Source organism: Stenella coeruleoalba (genome assembly GCF_951394435.1).
Source record: "Stenella coeruleoalba genome assembly, chromosome: 17".
Lineage (NCBI taxonomy): Eukaryota > Metazoa > Chordata > Mammalia > Artiodactyla > Delphinidae > Stenella > Stenella coeruleoalba.
In genome coordinates, this window is record NC_137163.1 from 43,446,507 (window position 1) to 43,474,278 (window position 27,772).

Genomic DNA, 27,772 nt, shown 5'->3' on the forward strand with positions numbered 1-27,772 from the left:
CAGGGTATGTAAGGGTGGAGTGTTTGACCACGCCATTCAAGATGACTGTCCTCTTGCTCCGTATATCCCCTGTTCAGCCAGTACCTGCTTCACTCACATGACTATCCAATCTTCTTAATTATAGGGCTTAATTAGTAACTGCCTATGTGCTTGCTTCCTGCCCCAGCTGCTGGTCTCTCTGGTGATTTATGAGCCAACCTGACCATTAATTCCCCCTATAAATGGTAGCCTCCTCCTCCCCTGGGTAGCAAAGACTGCTGCCATGTCCTGCTTGCTGTCTGCCACAAACAGTGAGGTGTTGCTCCAGGACCTTGCTTCAGGTGTGTAAGATCCCTTGTCCAATAAGTCACTGATGTCTCTTGCTGTCTCTAGGCTCTTTCTTCAGGCTTGAGGCTGGAAACTACAAGCCTTGCAGGCCTGTGGGGTGCAGCCCAACATATGATTTTAATCTTCAATTTACTGGGACTTGTCTTGTGGCCTACCATGTGATCTATCCTGGAGAATAGAACTTTTTCTTTTAAAAGGCTTGCCTGATTAGATAAGTTGGACCCACCCAGGATAATCTCCCTTTGAATTGTAGTCAGCTTATTAGGGACCCTAATTTCATCTGCAAAATTCCTTTTGCCATATTGTTGTATAATTATGAAGGTGATATCCAATTGTATTTACACATCCCTACAATGCTCAAAGGAAATTACACTGGTGTTTACCCCAGGGGGAAGGAATTGTGGGAGCCATCTTAGAATTCTGCCTACCACAGACTGCCCCCTGGCCATCTTACACTTCTTATACCACTGAGCCAACAGGTGAAAAAGGTTAATCTACTGGTGTTATGAACTCAGTTACCACAGGAAATTGGTTGCCTTTATAATGGAAGCAAGGAGGATTTTTTCTGGAACCCAGGAGATTTTCTCTGGAACCCAGGAGATTTTCTGAGGTTCCCTTCAACACTTCCATGCCAACAGTAAAGATCAATGGAAAGCTACAGGAACTGGAAAAAGGCAGGATAATTGAGGATTCAGACCATTCAGAAGGGAAGGATTGAATCATTCTACCAGTAAGGAATCTGGATGGAGCTGTGGGTTCTGGCTGTGGGCAAGGAAAACAGGGAATAAGTGGGTGAAGGTGGAAGCTATAGACGTCAACTCTGACCTCGTGAATAACTACAGAAACCAGGACTGGTAGCTTTGCATATTTTCTGTTATATATATGTGTTTATTCTAACTTCTCCTTCCCATTTTAATTTTATATAACACTAAGTGGAGGTCAACTTTACAATGTAGTCTTTAGTGGGACCTAAGACTGAAATTGAGGCCTAATTAATATAGGCAGAAATGGATTCAATGACCGTTGGGGCTTTGTGTTTTACCTGGGGGAAGGGCAAGAACTTCACTTATCAGAGGGTTAGCTGTTTCTTGCTAAAATGTAGTTTCTTTGCTGGACAGGCATTGAAATGTGTGTAGAATGGTGCATATGAAAGCTGAGAAGTCAAAGGTGTCGACTGAGCTGCTTATGAACTTATTGCTTCCCAGCTCCAAATTCATTCTCTAATTGCACACCCAGAGTGCTCAGTCCTTTGACCACCTTGTAGCCCCAGCCCGGGAGCCTTGGTGATCACCTTGCTGCGGTCTTAAGAGGCACACCGCGTGCTTCTGGCTTCATGCTGTAGCAACCCACAGCCCTCACCATGCACACTCCCAAGCATGACCAGGCCTGACTTTCCTGCCCCCTGCAGGGCTGTTCCTGAGACCTTTCCAAGGTGGGCAATGTCCACTCTGGCTTGGCATCTGCAGAAACATCCCAGCTTCCTCAGCAACCTGCTTACATGCCTTGGCTTGCCTGTGCCCTAGGTGATTGTTTCCTCTTTATCACATGACCATAAACCAGTTCTGGCACAGGCAACCCAGCAAATTTTCTCACCAGCCAGTGGTTGTCTGCAACTGCACCTTCTCCAAAATTCAATTAACTATCAAGTTAAGAAAAAAGGGATTCTGCTGGAGCCAAACTGATTATTATAACCTGGGAAGCAGATTCTCAGAAAGCACTGAGAACTCTTCCACCTGTTAGAAGTTGAAGGCATAGACATCCTTTTTATTTTTTCTTTAATTGATTCTGTTTTACATAAAAAGTTCAGTAAAAATTGGATAAAGTAAAGTGCACTGTTGTGGCCTTTCCCGTTGCAGAGCACAGGCTCTGGATGCGCAGGCTCAGTGGCCATGGCCCACGGGCCCAGCTGCTCTGCAGCATGTGGGATCTTCTCAGACCGGGGCATGAACCCGTGTCCCCTGCATCTGCAGGTGGACTCTCAACAACTGTGCCACCAGGGAAGCCCAAGTAAAGTGATTTTAAGCAGTAAATCAATCTTATCAACATAGCACAAGGCTGGCCGAAACCACAAGGCAGCCTGCTCTGGAATATTTACATGATAACACATTAAACCTTGCAGGAGAACTTAAACCTTACTTACAAAGTCTTCTGTGATCCTAGCACGCAGAGGCTTAAAAGCAAAACAAAAGCCAAAAACCAGGAAAGACAAATTATTTTCAATACATTCACATATACCTTAAAATATAATACAGATCGTCAGGGTAAGGGGTCGTGGGTGAGGATGCACATGAGTCTGTGCTCTGACAGCACTGCCAAAGAGGAGACCCAGCCTTGAGAGTGGGGTCAGGCCTGGCCAGGGTCTCAGAAGGGAAGGTCTCAAGGGCCTAAACCCTTGCATCAGATGGCCTCTACCAACAGCTCACAACCAGGGACCGCTTGTTGTAGATGGAGCTCATTTTTGTGAGCTCATTCTGCAGGTTTGAATTCCCCAGGGTGATGTGTCATCAGTAGCACAGCCCTGACAGTGGGGTGGGGAGAGAGGGCCCACGGGATTTCTTCTCCTCAGAGTCTCTCCTACCAGCTTGCCCATCCTCCCACCCTGGCCCTGAAGGTCACTCTAATTCAGTGTCCCGTTTGGGTATGTAAACAGCCCCAAACTTCTGCATGTACTTCTTAATGTACTCCTTGGTTTTGTGTCTCACATTCACATTGCACTCCATGTCCTTGGGGTTCTTACAGTACTTCAGCTCCTTATTCATAACGCCATGAGTAGCTTGCAAGCTAGGTGTTTGAAATCTTCAGTTGTGGTAATTCTTCCCACTTTGCAGTCAGGTTTCCAGTAAGGGTTCAGGCACTGGACGATGAACTGGGATATCTCTTTTCTGAATACTTCTTTGCTTTTCTTAGCCAGCTCACTGGGGGCATCTGCTTCTGCTGTCTTAGGCTTCTTTGAGGTCTTCATGGGATTTTCATCATATGTTGGGGTTCCCAGGTCCATCTCAGCTTCATGCTCAAGGCTGGCATCATCTCCTGGGCTTTCCCAAGGAGGAGGATCCCACTGAGTCTGCCTTGTGATCACATGGTAGTAGTAAATCTTCCCTTCTGGGTCTCGGGCTGTCTTCCAGTTGGGAGGTAAGACAATGGTTTTTGGTTTGGGAGGAGATGCGGGTGGTAAATCCAAGAGGTTATTTGTCACAACCATTTCAGGTGGCTGTAAGGGCTGAGGCTACCCTGGTGCAACTATTGTAGTCACGGCTGTGGCTGGCTGTACCACCACTCCTCATGGGTGAGCTGTGAAAATCTGTTGTCCCTGGATGTACTGAAGACTTGGCTGGGCATAACTCTGTACAATTGGTGGAGTTGTCTGTGAATAGGGTGACATCACACCATAGACAGTTGGACAAGCCTGTCCTTGATAATATATGGTTGCTTGAGACTGTGCAGGAGAGTACTGCTGCTGTACACTCATGGACTGTTGGTTTGAATCCCAAACACCATAATTCTGTCCCTGGACTGGGCCTGGGGCTGGCACTGGCAGGATGGTGACACTGGGGTCTTGGTGTACCACACCATCACTTTGGGCCACATACTGTGAACTGGAAACTTCCACAGGGGCTGCCACATGTGGCACCACTGGCACAGGTGGAGGGGCAGCAAGGGGTTCTGTAGAATGTCCCACCAAGGGCTGAGAATAATCTTAAGGAGAAGGAGAACACACAGGATCCATGCTGGGTGTGGGGAGGAGTACCTTACCAGCATTAGGATTGCTGGGATCCACATAGGCCTGCATGGGGTAACCTGGTGGGTAGCCAGCAAAGTGGTGATGAGGAGCATGGTAGCCAAGAGAGTCATAGGGCAGTGGAGACGTCATTCCCAGGTTCTGCATCTGCTGCTGTTGTTTTTGAGCCTCCCGCTGAGCTACCTCCTGCTCAAACAACTTTCGACGCTCCTCTGTAGAAAGTTGATTACGATCTTGAATTCGTACTTTCTTTTTAGAAGTTGGTGTATCATATCTGCCACCTGGCCTTTTTGTTCCCCGCTCATAGGCAGAAGAAGGTGGTGAGAGGGAGCCCCTTCATTTCCTTTTCTCTTTATTTTGAGTTTGTTTGTCTGGGTCTCTCTTTCTTGACCTGTTAGGAGTTTTTGGGGCAACTTTGATCTCTGAAGCCAACAGCATCCCTTCCTTGTTCGGTTATTGTGCTCTCCTTTTCAGTTTGCTTTTTCTTTGGAATTCGATATACCTCCTTTAGGTCTTTCCAACTGTCCAGGAGCTTGGTGGCCAAATCACTTATATCTACTGTTTTATGTGGCTGTTCCTGGCTCTTCTCACTCTCCACATCAGGTACACCCTCCTCTTCATCTTGGGATGGTGTTTCCTCAGCAATAGGTTCGGCTAGTTTTGTGCCATTGCTCTCTTTAGGCTCTATTTCAGTGTCAGCCTCTGGTTCAGATGTGGGTAGCTTAATGGCCTCCACAGCAATTTCACTATCAACTTTGATTCAGGCAGCTGTTGTGTGAGTAGCTGTTGTTCCTCTTCTTCTATAGGGACGTTTTCTAACTGTTCAAGGTCCTCTTTGCCATCCTTGCCTTCTAGCTCACTGATAGCATCAGAGATCGCACTGTCCATGCCATTTTCACTTATAATTTTAAGTCTGAGAAACATTAGCTTCTTGGGGGTGTCTGTGTCAGCTTCTATGCTCAGCTTAGAGAAAGTGTGTGAGCACGTGATGTATTCTCCGTAGAATACCCATCTCCTTCTCTCAGCTGAGGGACAGCAGTCTTGGTTTGAGACCAACGTTGAGTAATAGGAAGTACTTTGCTTTCCTCCAACATATTTTTAGTAGGAATGGGTAAATGTTCCAAAGTCTTTATAATCTCTTCCTGAAACTTCTGGTTACTTTCCCGGCCATCACATAGTTCTTCCATCCAGATCCACAACACAGGCAGCCCATGACGTTCCAGAAAGGACTTCAGGCAAGACTGTGAATGTGTGTTCTGTATGAGCTTGAGACAGGTAAGTTTCTGTTCCAAAGTTTCAATTCTAACCATTAGCCAGGATAAGCTGAGCACCTGGTTTTTATCAGAGAGACCCTCACCATTCTCCATCAGAGCTTCTAGCTCTCCATCCACCGAATCCTTCTTCCGAGATCATTCTTTCTTCATTTTCCCTCCTGCTGCTCTGATGTTGACTCTGTTCTCTCCTCCCAGGTAACCCCGGCAATTAACCAACCCACAGAAACATCTCTGTGCTTCCTTCCTGAACTGATAGTCAAATGTTAACTCTGAGCCTGAAGGAACCAGTTTGGTGGTAAAAATCCCAACTCTCAGTTGTCCGTTCACAGTCCATTTTCGAGTCTCACAGTTTGGTTCATAGCTGTGATTCATGAACGGGAGCAATTTCCTTTTTGAGGGGCATCTATTATCTCATCATTCTTCAGGGCCATGAAATAGTAGTGGATGTTTTTGTTTCGTGCATACTCCTTTACCCGGGCTTTAAACTCTTTATGATCAAGTACCTCTCCACAATATTCCAGGACAAAGGTGTTCGAAGGAAGGTCTTTAGCAGGTCTCAGGCCCCAGCCTTTCTTTTCTGTGAGTATGACGTCCACATCTGCATGCTGTTTTCTTTGAAACCGTCTATTGGAACAATAATCCCCATTTGGACAACGAGAAGAACATTCAATCATGAGAAGATGATTAAGACAATCTTTCCCACATGCTATTTCACCTTGAGCTCTTTCATCTTTAGAAAGAGGTGTACACTCACACTGCATTCGCTTAATATCCCGATGGGATTTATTCTTCTTTCTTTCTGTTAAATAAACATTTTATTCAATCAGATCAAAGTAAGAAGGCATCTTCCCTTGTTTGGCACACTCCTTCCACCACTCTGGGTCCCTGAAGTCCTTCATGACACACAAAGGCCCAACCAATGCTGAGCTTAGAGGCACTGCTGTCTCTCCCTGCTCTACCTCCACTCTAACTTTCTTTCTGTCCTGAAGCTCACCATCACTTTCAGAATCACTCCCCAATTCCTGTCTCCTTTTTTTAAGAGGCCCTCTATCTTTCATATCATTTTTTTCTAAGTTTTTCAAAAGATCTTTCTCCTCATTCACAGCTAAAGAGTCCTTAATGGAATTGCTGCTTATTTCAGGTGCTTGCACTGACACCTTGTCCTTCTGAAGGGACAGAAAAAAAATATTGGGCTGGCCTGAAAAGTGAGATCCTCCACGTTGATCCCAATTTTCCTCCTCTTCACGGTCATCTGTTAAGGAATCTGGTACCTGCCCTTGAATTCGGTCATACACAACCCCAGTTCCAGGTGGTCTACCTGCTGATCTTGGATCCCAGTAGCCATTGCCTTGCCAGTAATTACCTGTCCCACTATACTGTTCTGCACTTTGCTGATACTTGTGTCCACCACAGGCTCCATAGCTGCTGTCAGGTTGCTGATATGTGATAGTAGGCTTTTCTTGTTGAGAGAAGTCCCACCCTAGATTTCCGAGCTCTTCTGATGATGAACAGAAACCATCCACTTGGGAGATCTCACAAGAAGAAAAATTTGACTCTGTTTTTCCCAGTCTACTATCTGGCCTGTTAGGGAAAGTGGTCTGTTGCCGAGACTTACTTGAGACATCTTCAAAATCATCAGAAGAATAAAGTGGCAGCTCTTCTTTCTGCCTAGAAGTTATTTTGGCTTTCACTGCTTCCTCAGAGTTTGGATGACCTAGAGGATCATATTTTATGTCTGTATGACTGTAATATCAACCCCATCACTCTGAGGATGAGCAATTTCAGACAGGTGATTATCTATCTGTTTTTGGCTGGGCTGTGTAAAAGAGATTTCTGAATTCTTCTCTGTTGCTTCATGAAAGAAGAACTTCTCAGTTTGAGGACAGGCTTTACTTGCTATACTCTCAAATTTTTCCTCATATGAATGCCTCCTTGGCTCCAATCGCTCATCTTCCCAGTGGTCAGAATAGTGTCTGTAACTTTGACTGCTCCGAGAAGAACAAGGACTTGTTTCTTCCATGGGAAAGTAGAATTCTTTGGCACAACCACAACAGACTGAAAACAGTTTCTTGGGATACTGCTATCATCAAAATCTGTATCTTCCGAATCACTTTCATCACTTGAACTTTTGGAAGAACCAGAATAATCTTCATGGACAGTGGATACAACCTCTGAGGCATGACCACTACTGTCACATTTTAAGGTATATGTTACACCATCACTGTCCTCCATGATTAAATTCAAATCTCAAGAAGAAAATACAACTTCTGAGTCATCAGAAGTACGTGCATGTCCTCTTCCACCTTCTTCATCTAAAGAGATTTCTGGTCTTCCTCTTCTATCAGGCAGTATGGAGTTCCCTTTTTCTTGAGTCTCTTGCACACATTTCCCAGATAGTCCATTATTATGCCTGTTTTCCCAGGAAGCAAATCCTCTTCCTGAATGAGGAAGACCACTAGCTACTTCTATTATTTCTTTCTCTGCATGCTTTAAAAAACTCTGAGCTTTTACTCTTCAGCACAGCATCCAAAACTGGAGATGTATTCTCTCCACATTGCAAGAGAGTTAAACTGTCTACGTTTGTCCCTCATGTAAGACTCTGAAGAGATGAAGCAATACATGAGCTCCCTGTAGGTGGAAATAAATCATCAAAATGATTAACAGAAGCTGAACTAGTACTACCAACACTCTGCATATATTCTCCACATGCAAATTTTGAGTGCTGATCTGTCAGACTTCCATTATCACATATAACTGTTTTTGATTTCAAATGCACATTCATAAAGCTATTTGAAGAAATCTTCATTACTAAAGGCTCAGTATTTTCAGCTCCGAATGACACAAAGAAGTGCAGTTGTCGTTTGAAGTACAGTATATATTTGAATCTTTGGTTTTACATCAAGAAACTCTCACATCAACTGGTTCTTTAACTATTGTTTTGGAATAATCTATAGTCATAACTGGCAAAGATATGAGTTGATCCTGGTGTGGTGACACGGGAGGTTCTGTTTCTCTAAATGGGCTTTCTGACTTACTATGCTGCATGCGAGTATCATCCAAGTTTTTTTCTTTACATCTATTAATGTTTTGAAATCCATTTGATGAAAGCATGCACGTTTTGACCAAAGGGGATACCTCTGATCCATTCACACTATCATCAGAAGACATCAAAACAGTGTCACGTTTAGAAGTGCAAAATGTTGCCAAATCAGATTCTGCCCCAGGAGATCCGTTTATATTAAATTCGGTGGGACAATAACTTCTTAATTGATCATTCTTCACTTTACATAAAGAGTCTAATTCCTTAATACTGTCATAGCTATCATGTCCTATAAATTCAGACTTAAAAACAGGTGATTCATCTAGCTTTTTAAAAGTAGGTGAATCATTTAATCGATTTGATGGAGATGGCGACCCAATCTTCTCTCTTTCAGGAACTTTATTAATCACTCTTAATTCACTACCTTTTGAACAAGGAGTCTGTAAACTAAAAGAATGAGACTGTTTGATTTCCTCATTCAATTCTGTACAACATAAAGAATTTTTAAATTTATCAGACTTGGTTGCAGGTTTTGAAGGGCAGACTTATAATGGGAAGCACTCTTACTGTGCTTGGAATATGATGACCCGCGTCGGAATCCCTGTTCATTAGTGGGAGAATAACATCTTTTCATTGCTTCATTTTCTGAAGTCCTTTTGGATTCTCCTTCTAATTTTGAAGAATCCTTTCCTCTTTTTTCCATCTCTAAGTAAGAGGACTCAGTTTTACAGTCTCCATCAGATTTAGAATAGGAGGATGGCGTCTTATGTCTCTGTAAGAGCAAGGAGGAGACAAGGTGCGCCTTGAGTATGTCTTCTTATACTAACCATCCGAGTCAGAACTTTGTCTTGACCTGTTATCTGTATATGGCAGAGACTAGCGTGCCCTCTCTCGATAAGGGGAACTCCTATGGTAACGACCATCATAATGAGAGTCGTCATAATGGGATCGTTCTGACCGAGAATAGGGTGAAGTAGTTCTAGAACCTCTGTCAGATCTAAAACGAAACCTGCTCTACCTTCGCTCTCTCTCTGGTCTACAGCGAGAAGATATATAACAAGTATCTCTTTCAAGTTTTGAGTAGCTAAAATATTTATCATCTCTCTCTGTTTTAGATTGTGAAGATTTGAGGAGCTCTGCTTAATGTGTAATGCAGATGCACACTGGACATTAGGGAGGGAGAAGGCCCGAACAGAATTCTGTGTTTAATTTTTTTTGTCCTGCCTTTAAATTTTATTCCAGCATAGGTATGAATGCCAGAGGGGGATCCTCTTCCAAGCTTGCCTTTTTTGGGTACTCTCCTTCTGCCCTAGGGTACTGTTAAGAGTTCTCAACATGCAGTCATCCCTCAGCATGAGCAAGGAATTGGTTCTAAGTCTCCCCCTGCCCCCCCCCCCAGTCCCCTGTGATTGCTGAAATCTCTTATATAAAATGGAGTAAAACAGTCTGCCCTCAGTACCCTGGGGCTCCACATTGGAGGATTCTGCATCCAAGGATTCAATCTACTGCAATTCAATTTACGGTTGGTTGAATCCGGGGTGCAGAACCCATGGATACAGAGGGGTAATTGTATTTATTTCACTCTATTATAGCTGAACATTTCTGGTTAAATTTACCGTAGTCTGTCTCCTGGTTGGACCTAGATTAGTAGAGGTGTGATGACTTGTTTGAGTTTGGGACAAAGAAGTGAGCATGAGTAGCACTTTCTCCCCTCTCTTTGGGAATAAGCTGCACACAGAAAGCATGCATTGGGCCCCATTTCTCCATAAATATTACAAGGGCAGGTGGCAAAATAGTCTGTGTCCAGTGCTGTCTGTGGCTGGATGCATATGTCTGTATCATTATGGGCCTCAGTGTAAGGAAGCCCTCTTTTACACAGATATAAGGCTGAAATTAGAGAATGAGCATTATTAGTAATAAAGACAATACATCATGTTCCACATACCTCTTGTCTACTTATGAATTACTTTAGAACCTGGGTGAGGAAGAGGTTAACATGCTTCACTTAAGGGAAGAATCTTATTACTATTTCTTTTGACAAGTTGAGTGTGAATTTGTTTTATCACTTCCTAGGCTTGTTCTATTCATAATTAACATATATTGAAACTTACATTAATATAAACAGACAATCCTGCAATATTTGCTGTCAGAAAATAGATAAGGGACAACCTTCAAATCCAACTTTTGTGTAGTTGGGCCTTCAACTATAAGCAGGTTTTAGTTATTTTTCTAAGTTTCTTATGCTTTTCATGGTGAGTTGAATATCTTTATTATAAAAAAAAGGTTTCTCTGTAAAACTAAACATTTTAAAGAACATATACAACATACATAAGGGTCTCAAAATGCTCACTTTTCATAAAAATGACATCTATTTCCATAGACGAGTTCATCAACATCCTGACAGCTGATGGAAAAGTGACACATAGGCTTTAGGGTCTAGATCACAGATTCTGTCACCTAGGAAGCTTTCAAGTACAGCAAGTAATAGAAAAACCCAACTGAGAATGGCTTACATAGAGTGAACCAATTAACTTCCTTTGAAACTACAGAGATACATGTTGCTAGGAGTGAAACTAGAAGCTCACATAATGTGACTTAGAACCTAGTTTCTTTCAGTTTTTAACTGTCCCTTCCCTGGTGTTGACTGTTTTTGGACAAACTCCCTCCCTCCCCCCACCCCCCAGTTCATAATCCTAAACTGACTTTGAGGAACTCTAAGAATTACATGAATCCTTTTTGTGAAACAAAGAGAATCTATATCATATATTCAGCGAAAGTGTCTAAGAGTTACTGATTGGACCAACTTAGGTAATCGTGCCAATTCCAAAACATTCAGAGATGACACATTCAGATTGGCTCTATGAATCAGGGCCTTTCTCTGGGGCAGGTGAGGCCCATTTTCCATCTAAATCACAACGGTGAGAATGGAGGGACGGGGTAGGTACTGAAAAGAAATTCAGGCTATTACTCCAAGAAGGAAGAAAAATAGATACTGGACAGCCATATAACAGGTATTCATTATAGGTACTTCCAGAGTCTATTTCCTATTTACTCAAAGAAATTTAAGACTTTAGGTAGCCCCCAAATTCACATATTTTCTGCATGTTACCTAACATATTTTTAGAAAATAAAAAGGTAAAATAATGTGAAATGATTTAATTTCTATAAGTGATCTTATAATCAAAGAGACCTTGCTACAAAAGTGAAACTTTATCTAGAGATTTTATATTCAGTAAAGTGTTCACATTCAAGAGCAAATTCTCATTCTGATGATTCATGAAGTCACTTGTGATATTCCTTCTTTAGTGTGGTGTTTATATAAAAACATGAGTCTCTAAAATTGCCATGGCAAAAACACATTTTGAAGCTTGATAGCCTTCTTTTCACAAAGCATGGTTTCCATCATTGTCTTGGATCACATTGTACCTTATGTTCATTCTCTGGTACAGAGCTCCAGCAGCTTTTTTTTTTTGCTTTTTCTCTTGCCCTGCATCTTAACCTTCAAGCATTCTCCTACAGTCATGTTCTGGTTTTCCCTTTGTCAGCCTCCACCACTTCCACTCCCTCCTAGACTCCTAGTACTTTTTTCAAGCTAAAGTTCTTTACATTTAACTGCTGAAATCCAAGAAAGAGCCTGTAGTGAAATGAAGACTTGCAGTTTTCCCCACCTGCTTAGTTGTTTGCATTCTGTCTTCAGCCACTACAGTTTGAATCTGCCTCAAGTCATCAGTGGCATTAATCTTTATCCTACCAAAATATTTACATGGTTGATAACCCCTTTTTCTTTGATCCTCTTATCTGATTGGTCTTCCTCTGTCACTCCTAAGACATAGCCATGTCTTTCTGTTCTATTAATTTCTCTCACTGCTCTTTTATGCATCAAATAAACAGGTTAAGTAAGGCTCTGAAAGTACTCACCTTTCTGGTCTCAATCTTTCAACTTCCTCTTCCATTTCTTTTTCCATTACCACATTGACTATTTACTGCTCAAGACATGTCATCTGTGCTTTTCTCCAAGGTTCCCTTGGAAATATTTTCCTTCAAGGCTCAGCTTAAATATTTTCCCTCCATGAACCCTGCTCTAGTTTCTCCAAACTTGAACTACCTCCGATTCCGTTAACCAGGTCCGTGTTCTATCACCAGCTCTTGACCAAATATTTGCGAAAGCTCTCTAGCTAGTATCCCTGCTTCTTGCCTGTCTTCTACTTATTTCTCCATACTACCTCTAGAACTGTCTCTCATACAATCTGAACCCCTCACCATGGCCTATAAGATCTGGCTCCTGCTAATGTCTATTGGTCCAGGAACTGTGCTGAGAACTTTACTTGAATTAATCCATTTAATCTTATGAGCTACATACTCTTTTAATTTTTTACAACTTTATTGGAGTATAATTGCTTTACAATGTTGCTTTAGTTTCTGCTGTATAACAAAGTGAATCAGCTATATGCATACATATATCCCCATATCCCTTCCCTCTTGAGCCTCTCTCTCCTCCCTATCCCACCCTCTAGGTGGTCACAAAGCACCGAGCTGATCTCCCTGTGCTATGCGGCTGCTTCCCACTAGCTATCTATTTTACATTTGGTAGTGCATATATGTGCATGACACTCTCTCACTTCGTCCCAGCTTCCCCTTCCCCCTCCCCGTGTCCTCAAGTCCATTCTCTACGTCTGTGTATTTACTCCTGTCTTGCCCCTAGGTTCATCAGAACCATTTTTTTTTAAGATTCCATATATATGTGTTAGCATACGGTATTTGTTTTCCTCTTTCTGACTTACTTCACTCTGTATGACAGACTCTAGGTCCACCCACCTCACTACAAATAACTCAATTTTGTTTCTTTTTATGGCTGAGTAATATTCCATTGTATATATGTGCCATATCTTCTTTATCCATTCATCTCTCAATGGACACTTAGGTTGCTTCCATCTCCGGGCTATTGTAAATAGAGCTGCAGTGCACATTTTGGTACATGACTCTTTTTGAATTATGGTTTTCTCCAGGTATATGCCCAGTAATAGGATTGCTGGGTCATATGGTAGTTCTATTTTTAGTTTTTTTGGGTTTTTTTTGTCTCCATTTTTTAAATTTTTTTTAATTAATTAATTTATTTGTTCTTATTTTTGGTTGTGTTGGGTCTTCGTTGTGGTGCGCGGGCTTCTCATTGCGGTGGCTTCTCTTTTTGTGGAGCATGGGCTCTAGGCACGCGGGCCTCAGCAGTTGTGGCACACGGGCTCAGTAGTTGTGGCTCGCGGGCTCTAGAGCGCAGGCTCAGCAGTTGTGGCGCACAAGCTCAGCTGCTCCGCGGCATGTGGGATCTTCCCGGACCAGGGCTCGAACCCGTGTCCCCTGCCTTGAAAGGCAGATTCTTAACCACTGCACCACCAGGGAAGCCTTATTTTTAGTTTTTAAGGAACCTCCATACTGTTCTCCATAGTGGCCGTATCAATTTACATTCCCACCAACAGTGCAAGAGGGTTCCCTTTTCTCTACACCCTCTCTGGCATTTATTGTTTCTAGATTTTTTGATGATGGCTATTCTGACTGGTGTGAGATGATATCTCATTGTAGTTTTGATTTGCATTTCTCTAATGATTAATGATGGTTAGCATTCTTTCATGTGTTTGTTGGCAGTCTGTATATCTTCTTTGGAGAAACGTCTTTTTAGGTCTTCTGCCCATTGTTGGATTGGGTTGTCTTTTGTTATTGAGCTGCATGAGCTGCTTATAAATTCTGGAGATTAATCCTTTGTCAGTTGGATGCATTTGCAAATATTTTCTTCCATTCTGAGGGTTGTCTTTTGGTCTTGTTTATGGTTTCCTTTGCTGTGCAAATGCTTTGAAGTTTCATTAGGTTCCCTTTGTTTATTTTTGGTTTTATTTCCATTTCTCTAGAAGGTGGGTCAAAAAGGATCTTGCTGTGATTTATGTAATAGAGTGTTCTGCCTATAGTGTCTGGCCTTGCATTTAGGTCTTTAATCCATTTTGAGCTTATTTTTGTGTATGGTGTTAGAAGTGATCTAATCTCATACTTTTACATGTACCTGTCCAGTTTTCCCAACACCACTTATTGAAGAGACTGTCCTTTCTCCACTGTACATTTCTGCCTCCTTTATCAAAGATAAGGTGACCATATGTGCGTGGGTTTATCTCTGGGCTTTCTATCCTCTTCCGTTGATCTCTCTTTCTGTTTTTGTGCCAGTACCATACTGTCTTGATTAATGTAGCTTTGTAGTATAGTTTGAAGTTAGGGAGCCTGATTCCTCCAGCTCCGTTTTTCGTTCTCAAGATTGCTTTGGCTATTCGGGATCTTTGGTGTTTCCATACAAATTGTGAAATTTTTTGTTGTAGTTCTGTGAAAAATGCCAGTGGTAGTTTGATAGGGCTTGCATTGAATCTGTAGATTGTTTTGGGTAGTAGAGTCATTTTCACAATGTTGATTCTTCCAATCCAAGAACATGGTATATCTCTCCATCTATTTGTATCATCTTTAATTTCTTTCAACAGTTTTGTATAATTTTCTGCATACAGGTATTTTGTCTCCTTAGGTAGGTTTATTCCTAGGTATTTTATTCTTTTCATTGCAATGGTAAATGGGAGTGTTTTCTTAATTTCACTTTAAGATTTTTCATCATTAGTGTATAGGAATGCCAGAGATTTCTGTGCATTAATTTTGTATCCTGCTACTTTACCAAGTTCATTGATTAGCTCTAGTATTTTTCTGGTAGCATCTTTAGGATTCTCTATGTATAGTATCATGCCATCTGAAAACATGAAAGCTTTACTTCTTCTTTTCCTATTTGGATTCCTTTTATTTTCTTTTCTTCTCCATTTACTGTGGCTAAAACTTCCAAAACTATCTTGAATAAGAGTGGTGAGTGTGGGCAACCTTGTCTTGTTCCTGAACTTAGTGGAAATGCTTTCAGTTTTTGACCGTTGAAGATGATGTTGGCTGTGGGTTTGTCATATATGGCCTTTATTATGTTGACAAAAGTTCCCTGTATGCCTACTTTCTGCAGGGCTTTTTATCATAAATGGGTGTTAAATTTTCTCCAAAGCTTTCTCTGCATCTGTTGAGATGAATATATGGCTTTTCTCCTTCAATTTTTTAATATGGTGTATCAAGTTGATTGATTTGCATATATTGAAGTATCCTTGCATTCCTGGGTTAAACCTCACTTGATCATAGTGTATGATCCTTTTAATGTGCTGTTGGATTCTGTTTGCTGGTATTTTGTTGACAATTTTTGCATTTATGTTCATCAGTGATATTGGCCTGTAGTTTTCTTTCTTTGTGACATCCTTGTCTCGTTTTGGTATCAGGGTGATGGTGGCCTCGTAGAATGAGTTTGGGATTGTTCTTCCTTTTGCTACATTTTGGAAGACTTTGAGAAGGGTAAGTGTTCACTCTTTTCTAAATGTTTGATAGATTCGCCTCTGAAGCCATCTGGTCCTGGGCTTTTGTTTGTTGGAAGATTTTTAATCGCAGTTTCAATTTCAGTGCTTGTGATTGGCCTGTTCGTATTTTCTATTTCTTCCTGATTCAGCCTTGGCAGGTTGTGCATTTCTAGAACTTGTTCATTTATTCCAGGTTGTCCATGTTTTTTGCATATAGTTGCTTGTAGTAATCTCTCATGATCTTTTGTATTTCTGCAGTGTCAGTTGTTACTTCTCCTTTTTCATTTCTAATTCTATTGATTTGAGTCTTCTCTCTTTTTTTCTTGATGAGTCTGACTAATGGTTTTTCAATTTTGTTTATCTTCTCAAAGAACCATCTTTTAGTTTTATTGATCTTTGCTATCATTTCCTGCATTTCTTTTTCATTTATTTCTTATCTGATCTTTATGATTTCTTTCCTTCTGCTAACGTTGTGGTTTTTTGTTCTTCTTTCTCTAATTGCTTTAGGTGCAAGGTTAGGTTGTTTATTCGAGATGTTTCCTGATTCTTAAGGTAGGATTGTATTGCTATAAACTTCCCTCTTAGAACTGCTTTTGCTGCATCCCATAGGTTTTGGGTCGTCATGTCTCCACTGTCATTTTTTCTAAGTATTTTTTGATTTCCTCTTTAATTTCTTCAGTGATCACTATTATTAAGTAGTGTACTTTTTAGCCTCCATGTGTTTGTATTTTTTACAGATATTTTCCTGTAAGTGATATCTAGTCTCATAGCGTTTTGGTCGGAAAAGATACTTGATATGATTTCAATTTTCTTAAATTTACCAAGTCTTGATTTGTGACCCAAGATATGATCTATCCTGGAGAATGTTCCATGAGCACTTGAGAAAAATGTGTATTCTGTTGTTTTTGGATGGAATGTCCTATAAATATCAATTATGTCCATCTTGCTTAATGTATCATTTAAAGCTGTGTTTCCTTATTTATTTTCATTTTGGATGATCTGTCCATTGCTGAAAGTGGGGTGTTAAAATCCCCTACTATGATTGTGTTACTTTTGATCTCCCCTTTTATGGCGGTTAGTATTTGCCTTATGTATTGAGTTGCTCCTCTGTTGGGTGCATGAATATTTACAATTGTTATATCTTTTTCTTGGATCGTTCCCTTGATCATTATGTAGTGTCCTTCTTTGTCTCTTGTAATAGTGTTTATTTTAAACTCTATTTTTTCTGATATGAGGATTGCTACTCCAGCTTTCTTTTGATTTCCATTTGCATGGAATATCTTTTTCCATCCCCTTACTTTCAGTCTGTATGTGTCCCTAGGTCTGAAGTGGGTCTCTTGTAGACAGCATATATATGGGTCTTGTTTTTGTATACATTCAGCCAGTCTGTGTCTTTTTGTGGGAGCATTTAATCTAATTACTATTAACGTAATTATCGATATGTATGTTCCTATTCCCCTTTTCTTAACTGTTTTGGGTTTGTTATTGTAGGTCTGTTCCTTGTCTTTTGTTTCTTGCCTAGAGAAGTTCCTTTAGCATTTGTTGTAAAGCTGGTTTGGTAGTGCTGAACTCTCTCAGCTTTTCCTTGTCTGTAAAGGTTTTAATTTCTTCATCAAATCTGAATGAGATCCTTGCTGGGTAGAGTAATCTTGATTGTTGTTTTTTCTCCTTCATCACTTTAAATATGTCCTGCCACTCCCTTCTGGCTTGCAGAGTTTCTGCTGAAAGATCAGCTGTTAACCTTATGGGGATTCCCTTGTGTGTTATTTGTTGTTTTTCCCTTGCTGCTTTTAATATGTTTTCTTTGTATTTAATTTTTGATAGTTTGATTAACATGTGTCTTGGCATGTTTCTCCTTGGATTTATCCTGTGTGGGACTCTCTGTGCTTCCTGGACTTGATTAACTATTTTCTTTCCCATATTAGGGAAGTTTTCAACTATCATCTCTTCAAATATTTTCTCAGTCCCTTTCTTTTTTTCTTCTGCTTCTGTGACCCCTATAATTCGAATGTTGGTGCATTTAATGTTGTCCCAGATGTCTCTGAGACTGTCCTCAGTTCTTTTCATTCTTTTTTCTTTATTCTGCTCTGCAGTAGTTATTTCCACTGTTTTGTTTTTCAGGTCACTTATCCGTTTATCTGCCGCCATTATTCTGCTATTGATCCCTTCTAGTGTATTTTTAATTTCATTTATTGTGTTGCTCATCATTGCTTATTCCTTTTTTCAATGTTTCTTGCATTTTCTCTATTCTATTTCCAAGATTTTGGATCATCTTTACTATCCTTTTTCTGAATTCTTTTTCAGGTAGACTGCCTATTTCCTCTTCATTTGTTAGGTCTGGTGGGTTTTTATCTTACTCCTTCATCTGCTGTGTGTTTTTCTGTCTTCTCATTTTGCTTATCTTACTGTGTTTGGGGTCTCCTTTTTGCAGGTTGTAGGTCCATATTTCCCATTGTTTTTGGTGTCTGTCTCCAGTGGCTAAAGTTGGTTCAGTGGGTTGTGTGGGCTTCCTGGTGGCGGGGACTAGTGCCTATGGTCTGGTGGATGAGGCTGGATCTTGTCTTTCTGGTGGGTAGGTCCACCTCTGGTGGTGTGTTTTGGGGTGTCTGTGGCCTTATTATTATTTTAGGCAGCCTCTCTGCTAATGGGTGGGGTTGTGTTCCTGTCTTGCTAGTTGTTTGGCATAGGGTGTCCAGCACTGTAGCTTGCTGGTCGTTGAGTGAAGCTGGGTGTTGGTGTCGAGATGGAGATCTCTGGGAAATTTTTGCCATTTGATATTACGTGGAGCTGGGAGGTCTCTTGTAGACCAGTGTCCTGAAGTTGGCTCTCCCACGTCAGAGGCACAGCACTGACTCCTATTTGCAGCACCAAGAGCCTTTCATCCACACGGCTCAGAATAAAAGGGAGATAAAGTAGAAAGAAGGAGGATAAAATAAAATAAAGTAAGATGAAATAAAATAAAGTTATTAAAATAAAAATTATTAAGAAAAAGAAAATTTTTAAGTAAGAAAACAAAAAATGGATGTAGAGAAGCCTAGGACAAATGGTGAAAGCAATGCTATAGAGACAAAATCTCACACAGAAGCATACACATACACACTCACAAAAGCAAGAAAAGGGAAAAAAAATAATATATCTTGCTCTCAAAGTCCACCTCCTGAATTTGGGATGATTCATTGTCTATTCAGGTATTCCACAGATGCAGGTACATCAAGTTGATTGTGGAGCTTTAATCCGCTGCTCCTGAGGCTGCTGGGAGAGATTTCCCTTTACTCTTCTTTGTTCACACAGCTCCCTGGGCTCAGTTTTGGATTTGGTCCCGCCGCTATGTGTAGGTCGCTGGAGGGCGTCTGTTCTTCGCTCAGACAGGACGGGGTTAAAGGAGCCGCTGATTCGGGGGCGCTGGCTCACTCAGGCCCGGGGGAGGGAGGGGCACGGATGTGGGGCGAGCCTGCAGCGGCAGAGGCTGGCATGACGTTGCACCAGCCTGAGGCATACCGTGCGTTCTCCTGGGTAAGTTGTCCCTGGATTCCGGGACTCTGGCAGTGGCGGGCTGCACAGGCTCCCTGGAGGGGGTATGCGGATAGTGACCTGTGCTCGCACACATGCTTCTTAGTGGCGGCAGCAGAGGTCTTAGCGTCTCATGCCGGTCTCTGGGGTCCGTGCTGATAGCCGCGGCTCACGCCAGTCTCTGGAGCTCTTTTAAGCAGCACTGTTAATCCCCTCTCCTCGCTCACCAGGAGACAAAGAGGGAAGAAAAAGTCTCTTGCATCTTAGGCAGGTCCAGACTTTTTCCCGGACTCCCTCCTGGCTAGCCGTGGCGCACTAACCCCTTCAGGCTGTGTTCACGCTGCCAGTCCTCTCCCTGCAATCCAACCAAAGCCTGAGCCTCAGCTCCCAGCCCCCCGCCCGCCCCAGCGGGTAAGCAGACAAGCCTCTCGGGCTGGTGAGTGCTGGTCGGCACGATCCTCTGTGCGGGAATCTCTCCGCTTTGCCCTCCGCACCCCTGTTGCTGCGCTCTCCTCCGTGGCTCGAAGCTTTCCCCCTCCGCCACCCGCAGTCTCTGCCCACGAAGGGGCTTCCTAGTCTGTGGAAACTTTTCCTCCTTCACAGCTCCCTCCCAGTGGTGCAGGTCCCATCCCTATTCTTTTGTCTCTGTTTTTTCTTTATTCTTTTGCCCTACCCAGGTACGTGGGGGCGTTTCTTGCTTTTTTGGGAAGTCTGAGGCCTTATGCCTGCATTCAGTAGGTGTTCTGTAAGAGTTGTTCCACATGTAGATGTATTTTTGATGTATTTGTCGGGGGAAAGTTGATCTCCACATCTTAGTCCTCTGCCATCTTGAAAGTCCTCCTGCAATTTTTTTTTTTTTTTTTTTTTTTTTTGCGGTACGTGGGCCTCTCCCTGTTGTGGCCTCTCCCGTTGCAGAGCACAGGCTCCGGACGCGAAGGCTCAGCGGCCATGTCTCACAGGCCCAGCCGCTCCGCGGCATGTGGGATCCTCCCGGACTGGGGCACGAACCTGTGTCCCCTGCATCGGCAGGTGGACTCTCAACGACTGCGCCACCAGGGTAGCCCCTGCAATTTGTTTTTATTTCATATTTCTTTGCTCTAGGTTCAACATTAAGTAAAGGATATAAGGATCTATGACATGCAAATAAAAGAAGGTTTGCTTTATTCTAATACAGAAGTAAAAAGCCAATTAAAAAAAATTTGTTTCTAAAGGTTGAAGTCAAGGAAAAATGATGGAAAAACCTGACTTGTTTACCAGTCCATATTCTTTATTTCTTAAAATCTTTTTTATATGTTCATCTTACATGCAAATGTATAATGCTTGTTTTCCCACTCAGCCTCACACACATCCTGGAATCCCCTGTGTGCTATCAGCCTGGGAATATAGTCCTTTAAGGTTTTGCTGTCTCTGTTCATTGCATATACTATAGCTTTGTACATGTTTATTTTGTAAACATGTGTTCAGTTATATGTGTTCAGGCAGGAATTCAAATACGTGATTCTCATTCTTGCTTTTCAAGAGAATTCTCCTGAGGGGAGAAAAAACAATGTACATGTTTCTCTTCTTATTTGACAAAACCAAAAACAATCCTGGATTTAGACCCTTACAAGGAAATATGTTCCACACAAAGTAAGAGTGAAGGACTATCGTTGTTTCTCTTCTAGCTTTTGAAACTGATTGACTTTTATTATGAGAAAATATAGGCAGCATAACATTAACTCTAAAATCAAGAGGTCTTTTGTGCTCAATTGCCAGGTGGAAGGGACAGAGCATTTACAGACAAGTAAAATTTCTTAGCAGAGGCATGATGGGGTCATGGTCATACTTTGTGTTTAAGAATTGTATAATATTTTCATGTTGGGGCTCAGTTAAGAAAAGTATCCATGTCCTTGAGCACAGGGAAAAAAGATAAACTGTTTAAAATTCAAGTTTAGGGGGCTTCCCTGGTGGCGCAGTGGTTGAGAGTCCGCCTGACGATGCAGGGGACACGGGTTTGTGTCCCAGTCTGAGAAGATCCCACATGCCGCGGAGAGGCTGGGCCTGTGAGCCATGGCCACTGAGCCTGCGCATCCGGAGCCTGTGCTCTGCAACGGGAGAGGCCACAACAGTGAGAGGCCCGCGTACCACAAAAAAAAAAAAAAAGGAAAAATAATCCATTTTAGGGGAAAATGACGTGACTTGTGGAGAAATATCCAACTTCAAGTCAGTTCCTGGGCGCATAAGTGCATGAAGTTCATAAAAAAGTCCCCACCAACCAATTGTGATTACTCTCTGCCTTTAATTAGTTTTCAACTGATGTGGAACTCAAGATATTATCAGCCTCTGCTTTACTGAGGTAGACAGTTGGGCAATACAGTAGAGGGCAGAAAATGAACAAAAAAAATCAGAATGATGAATAGAGAATGCTGCTTGAAAAACTTAAAATTTTTTTTGATATGGTCTTCGTTGGACATTTTTCCCCCTTATCTGCTTGTATTTTCACTTTCAAGTTGATAACTCCCAGACTGAGTTGAAACACGATGATGTTTCTGCCATTCTCTTCGGAGTTCATTGTGACTTTTTTTTATCATCAGCAGAAATAGAGGGAGACTGAATTAAATGGGAGCTGCAGAACTTGTGTGTGTGATAACAATACAAATGGATTTTCTCTAACAGAGAAAAACAGCTGTCTCCATTATTTGAATGCTTCACCTTTCTCCATTCCATTAATTGGGTCTTTGATCACAAGCTGAGGTGGAGAGGCCCTGATAAGGAATAGGTTATTAGTAAAGTAGCCTAAAGGAATGAATTGGGCCTGGTACTTGCTGCAGAAGATGAGATAAACTCATAATGCCTGTGGATGTGAGTGGTGGAGAGTGATAGGGCCTCGGACTGCCCTGAACTGCTTGCAAAGGGAGAAGACTAATACTCTAGTGCTATGATAGCTAATGCAGGATATAAATTTAGCTCCCGGGAATGGAATAGGATAGAAATTCCATAAAGAGTTTTCTGTAAATGGCTTACACTTTTATATCAAACTGTGGCAGAGTAGTTGCTAAAAAAATAAAATAAAATAGTTTCTTGATCTCACTATATGTTGAATACAACTGAAATCTTTCATATAAAATAAGGAAAAATGACTGTTAAATTTGTTCCCCAAGACATTAATAAGAGCACCCTTTGAAGTGTGGTAAAGCTAAATTGGAGGAATTAAATTTGATTGAATCTAAGCCTGTTTATTTTTCATTTCTGCAGAGTGAGTGTTGAGTGATTTGTAATACATCATTGGAAATCTTCAGGAACTTGCTATCATGTAATCCATTTTTTTTCGCTGAAGAATACAACCGCAGGGGACAAGGCCATATTGGTTTGTTGTTAATGTACTGGAAAGAGGTACTATGGAGAAAACAGTTAATATTAAATTATGAACACAAGGTTATCTTTCTGCCGCACATGCTCCACTGCCCTAGGCAGGGGTAATCTGTTAATAGCATTCAGCCAAAATGACACCATTAAGGAACTGAAGCTACACATCTTTTGCAAGCTGAATGATGTATAAAGCTGGTTTTCTATCATCCTAGATGCAATAAATTATCCACGCTGCTAAAAATTGAGACAAGGCAGAAGTTTGATAGAACTGGCACCCAGACATAAGTGGAAGGCCAGCCTGGCAGGAAATGACATGAAGATGTGAATGCTGCTATCAGGGTGTTTTTAGTTGTGTTGTTCTCTCTCCCCCCAGCTCTGATTTTTAGGCTTTGGGGGCCATGATGGCCAATGGACTATCATGGCATTTTCATGGTAGAGAGTGAGGAGTGACTGAGAGAGAAAACGAATAACACATACAGTTATGTAGATGAGCACCTCAGGAAAGGTTTGGATGTCGGATCTACTTTGAATGAATCATTGCCTTTCAGCTTTAGTTTCTGATTGTCAATGCCTGCACACAAAGTGAAGGACATTATAAATGGTCTATATTGAGAGTTATCTGATTCGTGTGCACATTAGGAAACCATAACCTACTCATACCCATTGCCCTTCTTATTATTGGTTCCATCAGTATGCACAATAAATAGCTGGGGAAAAAATTTAGGACTATTTCCCCTGATGGTTTTTTTCATTTTAAATTAATACAAATGCTTAATAGACTTAAGAGACATAGGGCAGCTATTTGCTCTAGCAGAGCTCCTCACAGTATCAGGAAAAAAGTTTTTCTAAACTGCAATGGCAATACCAGTGAAACAAAGTAATATATTAAATCAACGAATGAATATTAAATTTGCACCAATTTCTCCAGCACTCTTATAGTCAATGGCCATGTAAAGATAAAAAGAAATCATCCCTTAAAACCTTATAATTTAGTGGGGACTCAGACAATTGCAGCAAAATGTTGTAATGAGGGAGGTTAGAGGAATGTCTGTCAGGAGAATGAGGGCTGGCTTCACAGAGGAAGTGACCAGCACAAAGAGAGGTTTTTAAATATCCTAGTACAGAGAAAATGAGCATAACCAATAAATCCAACCATAGTCCTTATCATATTTCATATGATTTTAAGGGCCGAATTAGCAATATATACATATGCAGATAAGTATAGTGAAAGCATCGAATTTAGCACACAAACCAAATGAGGAGACTATGTGAGGTATTTCCAGAAACCCAGAAGGGAGAAGATTCAGATTGGACTGGGGCAACCAGACAGGAGAGATTTTATTGGGGTCCAGAGCATCATCCCCAGCCCCTCTCTGTCATTCTTCACTCCCAATTATTCACCAGTTCCAGTGTGTTCTATATATGAAATATCTGACATTTGATCTATTTTGTCCATCTTTTTTTTTTTTTTTTGCGGTACGCGGGCCTCTTACTGTTGTGGCCTCTCCCATTGCAGAGCACAGGCCCCGGATGCGCAGGCTTAGCGGCCATGGCTCACGGACCCAGATGCTCTGTGGCATGTGGGATCTTCCCGGACCGGGGCACGAACCCATGTCCCCTGCATCCGCAGGCGGACTCTCAACCACTGCGCCACCAGGGAAGCCCTGTCCATCCTTATGAACATAACTTTAGTGAATAAAAATTTTTGATTTGTATTACTACCATAGCCTCTTCACTGGTATCTCTGCCTCAGTTTTGTCCCTCTTCAATCCTATCTCTGGAGGGAGGCCAGAGTGATTTTTTTAAACAAAAATTGAACTGTCAAATCCAGTTTAAATCCTGCGCTGTGGTTGCAATAAGGCAAAGACCAAATCCCTTAATCTGGTGTATAAAACTCAGAGTATTCTGGCCTGGCTACCTCTTGAGCCTCTACTCTTGTCTCTCTAACTGCATCTGTGCTCTAGATACTGTAGCTATCCTCAGTTTCTTATTTTGACAACCCTTATCCACCTCTGAACCTTCAAGCATTGGTTGCTTTTGCTCACATTTTCTTCCCAAACCTATCATCTCGTTCCTTCCCTTCTCCTAACTCGTTTGAATTTATTATTCAGATGCTAGAACTTTCCCTGACAGGTAAATATGGGGCAAAGTGCCCTTGTCTCTGCCCTTGTGGCACTGTATTTCTCCCATCTATGTAATTACCCTAGAGAGTGTACATTCTATGAGGGTAAGGTCTGTAGGTATCTTGTCCACTTCATATCTCCAGTTCTTGGCACAGTGAGAGTAAATATTTGTTGAACACCAAATAAATAATGTGGACAATACATAAATAACAACCTGGAGAAATGGTTGGGAATGACCACAGGAAGATATCAGGACCACAGGGGATGAGTTGAGATCATTCTGATCCTTGGAGACATTTCTCCCTGACTGAGCTAAGAAGAACTGAGGAGTAAACTCAATTGGGAGCTGAATAAAAGGAGAAGAGAAGGGTGGTTTTTTAAACTGCAGTGTCTTGACAAGAAATAAGCCTTTATTGGAAAAGAAGAAAGAAGAGATTGGTCAGTAAAGCTTAGATGGCTGGGCTGACTATTTTCTCCTGTGCTAAATGTTCAAACTGAATTGGGATGTTCCATGCACTTGCAATATAGTTGCTTACCGTTGAAATTTTATTTTGTGCTGTGTAAACCTTTTGATATCATAAGGAGTAGTCTTGAGGTAGACATAATGTAGGGAAGTTATTTTGAATATCTTATACCAAGGCTATATACAAATATCATAGTGAAGTGACTGTAAATTTGAAATTAGATTAACAATTATTAAAAATTGATTAAAAATCAGATTAACAATTGATTCATTAAACAGCATTTACTTACTCCTTATTTTGCTCCAAAAACCTATAGACAAGAGAATGAAGTATGATGCTGGCTTGCAAAGTGTCCACAGCCAGGGAGAAAAGACTGAAAAAGCAAGTGAACAAATAATTACAATGAAATGTCATAAATGTTATGACAAGGTGCTATGTAGGTCAGAAACTGGGGAAAAGGAGAGAAAGGAAATTTCTTAGAGAAGACAACATTTGAGCTGCATTTCAAAAACCCAGGAGTAACGAGTAAGGAAAAATAGGAAGAAGGATGCTAGAGGCAGAGGAAACAGCAAAGATACAAAGTAAAAGGAAGAATTTTAAAAAATTTTGTGGGCAACTATTTGGGCATAGCTAAGATTTTTCAGAGCATCTCTTTTCTCAAATATTTTGTCTCATTGTCCTCATAAGAATTCTTATACTTGTCAGATTCTTCAATAGTCCTGGTTTCCCAGACAACTCACAAAGTATAAGGCCCTCCGTGATATGGCCATGGTTTATCTCTTTAACAACAACATTGTACCCATCTTCAACAACACCAGAATGCTTGCTGCTTCTTTCCTACCATGCCTTTTTTTCTCTCCATGCATTTTTTTAATGGCCTCCCCTCTGACTGATATGCTTTTTCTACTGGCTGCCATCCCCAGTCCACCTCTTCCCACCCTGGGTTAGATGCTCTTACCCTTTGTAATAAAGATGCTCCACTTATTTATTCAACAAGCATCAATCAAGCCTCTTCAAGTACTTAAAAACATGAGTTCTGGGGCCGTATGCCTTGGGTTTGAGCGCTTTCTGACTGATCTAGTAGTTATGTGAACTTGGACAATTTGCTTAACTTCTGTGTATGCTCCAGTTTCCTCCTCTGTGAAATGGGGATAATTATAATGCCTATCTTACATGGTTTGTGGGCAGATTAAATAACAAAATTATTTTAAAAGTATCCATAACATATTAATAACTCAAAATATTTAGCCATATTATAATCATCACCATCATCTTAATGATTAACTATTTCTAGGAGCCAAGCTCTAAGCTTAGATAGTGAAGACACAAAAATGCATAAAGCACAGCTCCTGCCATCAAGAATTTCATAATCTGTTGGAAAACACACATAACCAGACAGTAATAAAAGAGTGTGGCTTATTCTATGACATGCATAAAATGAACATAGACTTTTTGAAGAAGCAGCAGTCTTCTACATTTTGTAGAACCATTGAGATTGTTGTTTTAATCTGTTTGAAATCTACTCAGAGAACTACCAGCTATTTTTTACCCACTCTGCATAAATCTGGCATTCAGGTATCAACTTAAATAAGAGGAATCTAGTATAAAATGATTATTACAGCTGAGAATTAAATTTAGCTGAGGAAAGCACTCTTAGAAGTGAGAAGGAACATCTCAAGCCCACTTGGCTCTATGCCTTTATGTTATAGACGAGGAAACAGTGCCGCCACTCCACCACAATTGGTTAAGTCCTTGGACTAGAATCACGCAGTGCAATAGTGGCTGCATGATGGGTAGGACCCACGTTTTCCCAACCTTGGTTCAGCACTTTTTCCATAACAGCACTGATGTCCCTTTGGTTTTGTTCTTTCATTACCATGATTCGTTTCAAAATCTGTACAAACCTCTGTTTCCCCCCAGAAAGTTACACATGGCTTTCCAGTCTCATGTTATTCATCTGACATTCTGGGCTTGGGCCAACCTCAGTGCAGCCTCCAACCACAATGGAACCTGGAAGATACCTCCTGTTCTCTGCATAGCCAGCCCAGAGAGTATCAGTCCAAAGCTACTCCTTCCTTTCTGATGTCACTGCACAGAGTTTTCTGAACCTCTACTTTTTGTACCACATTGCATTCTATATTGTTTCACGTTTCATGTATCGCCCTTGGATTTTTTCACATATGTGTTTTCTAGGGGAAAGTGCAAATCACAAAGGTATTGCCAAGTTGCCTAACCCATGCTACTAGGTATATTGGGTTGCTCAAATGCATGTTGAATGGAACCGACTTAAATTTAAATACTCTTCCTCCAAACTCTAAGTCATTTGGGAAAAAAATACATCTTTCTTATTTTCCTATGTATTTTAGGGGTAGTGTTGAAAGGCTTGCTTTACTCAATTTTTAATAAACTGGCTATTTAAAGAACATTCTATACTTCATACACTCCAGTTTTTCCCTGAGGTTTGCATAAGCCATTTGTTGTGCCAGAAACAATACTCTTCCTGACTTGCTTGGATAACATCTCTTTAAACAGTACAGCTTATTATTC

The 27,772-nt window shown here is 41.2% G+C and overlaps 1 pseudogene across 1 annotated transcript; it reads right to left on the reverse strand.

Moving 5' to 3' along the window:
* Window positions 1-2,939: 2,939 nt before the first annotated feature.
* On the reverse strand, window positions 2,940-27,104 carry LOC307176357 (histone-lysine N-methyltransferase SETD2-like; annotated as a pseudogene). Its single transcript has 2 exons — window positions 27,041-27,104; window positions 2,940-9,516 (listed from the first exon to the last, which is right to left on the reverse strand). The product of its transcript is annotated as a histone-lysine N-methyltransferase SETD2-like (transcript).
* Between the last annotated feature and the right edge of the window lie 668 nt (window positions 27,105-27,772).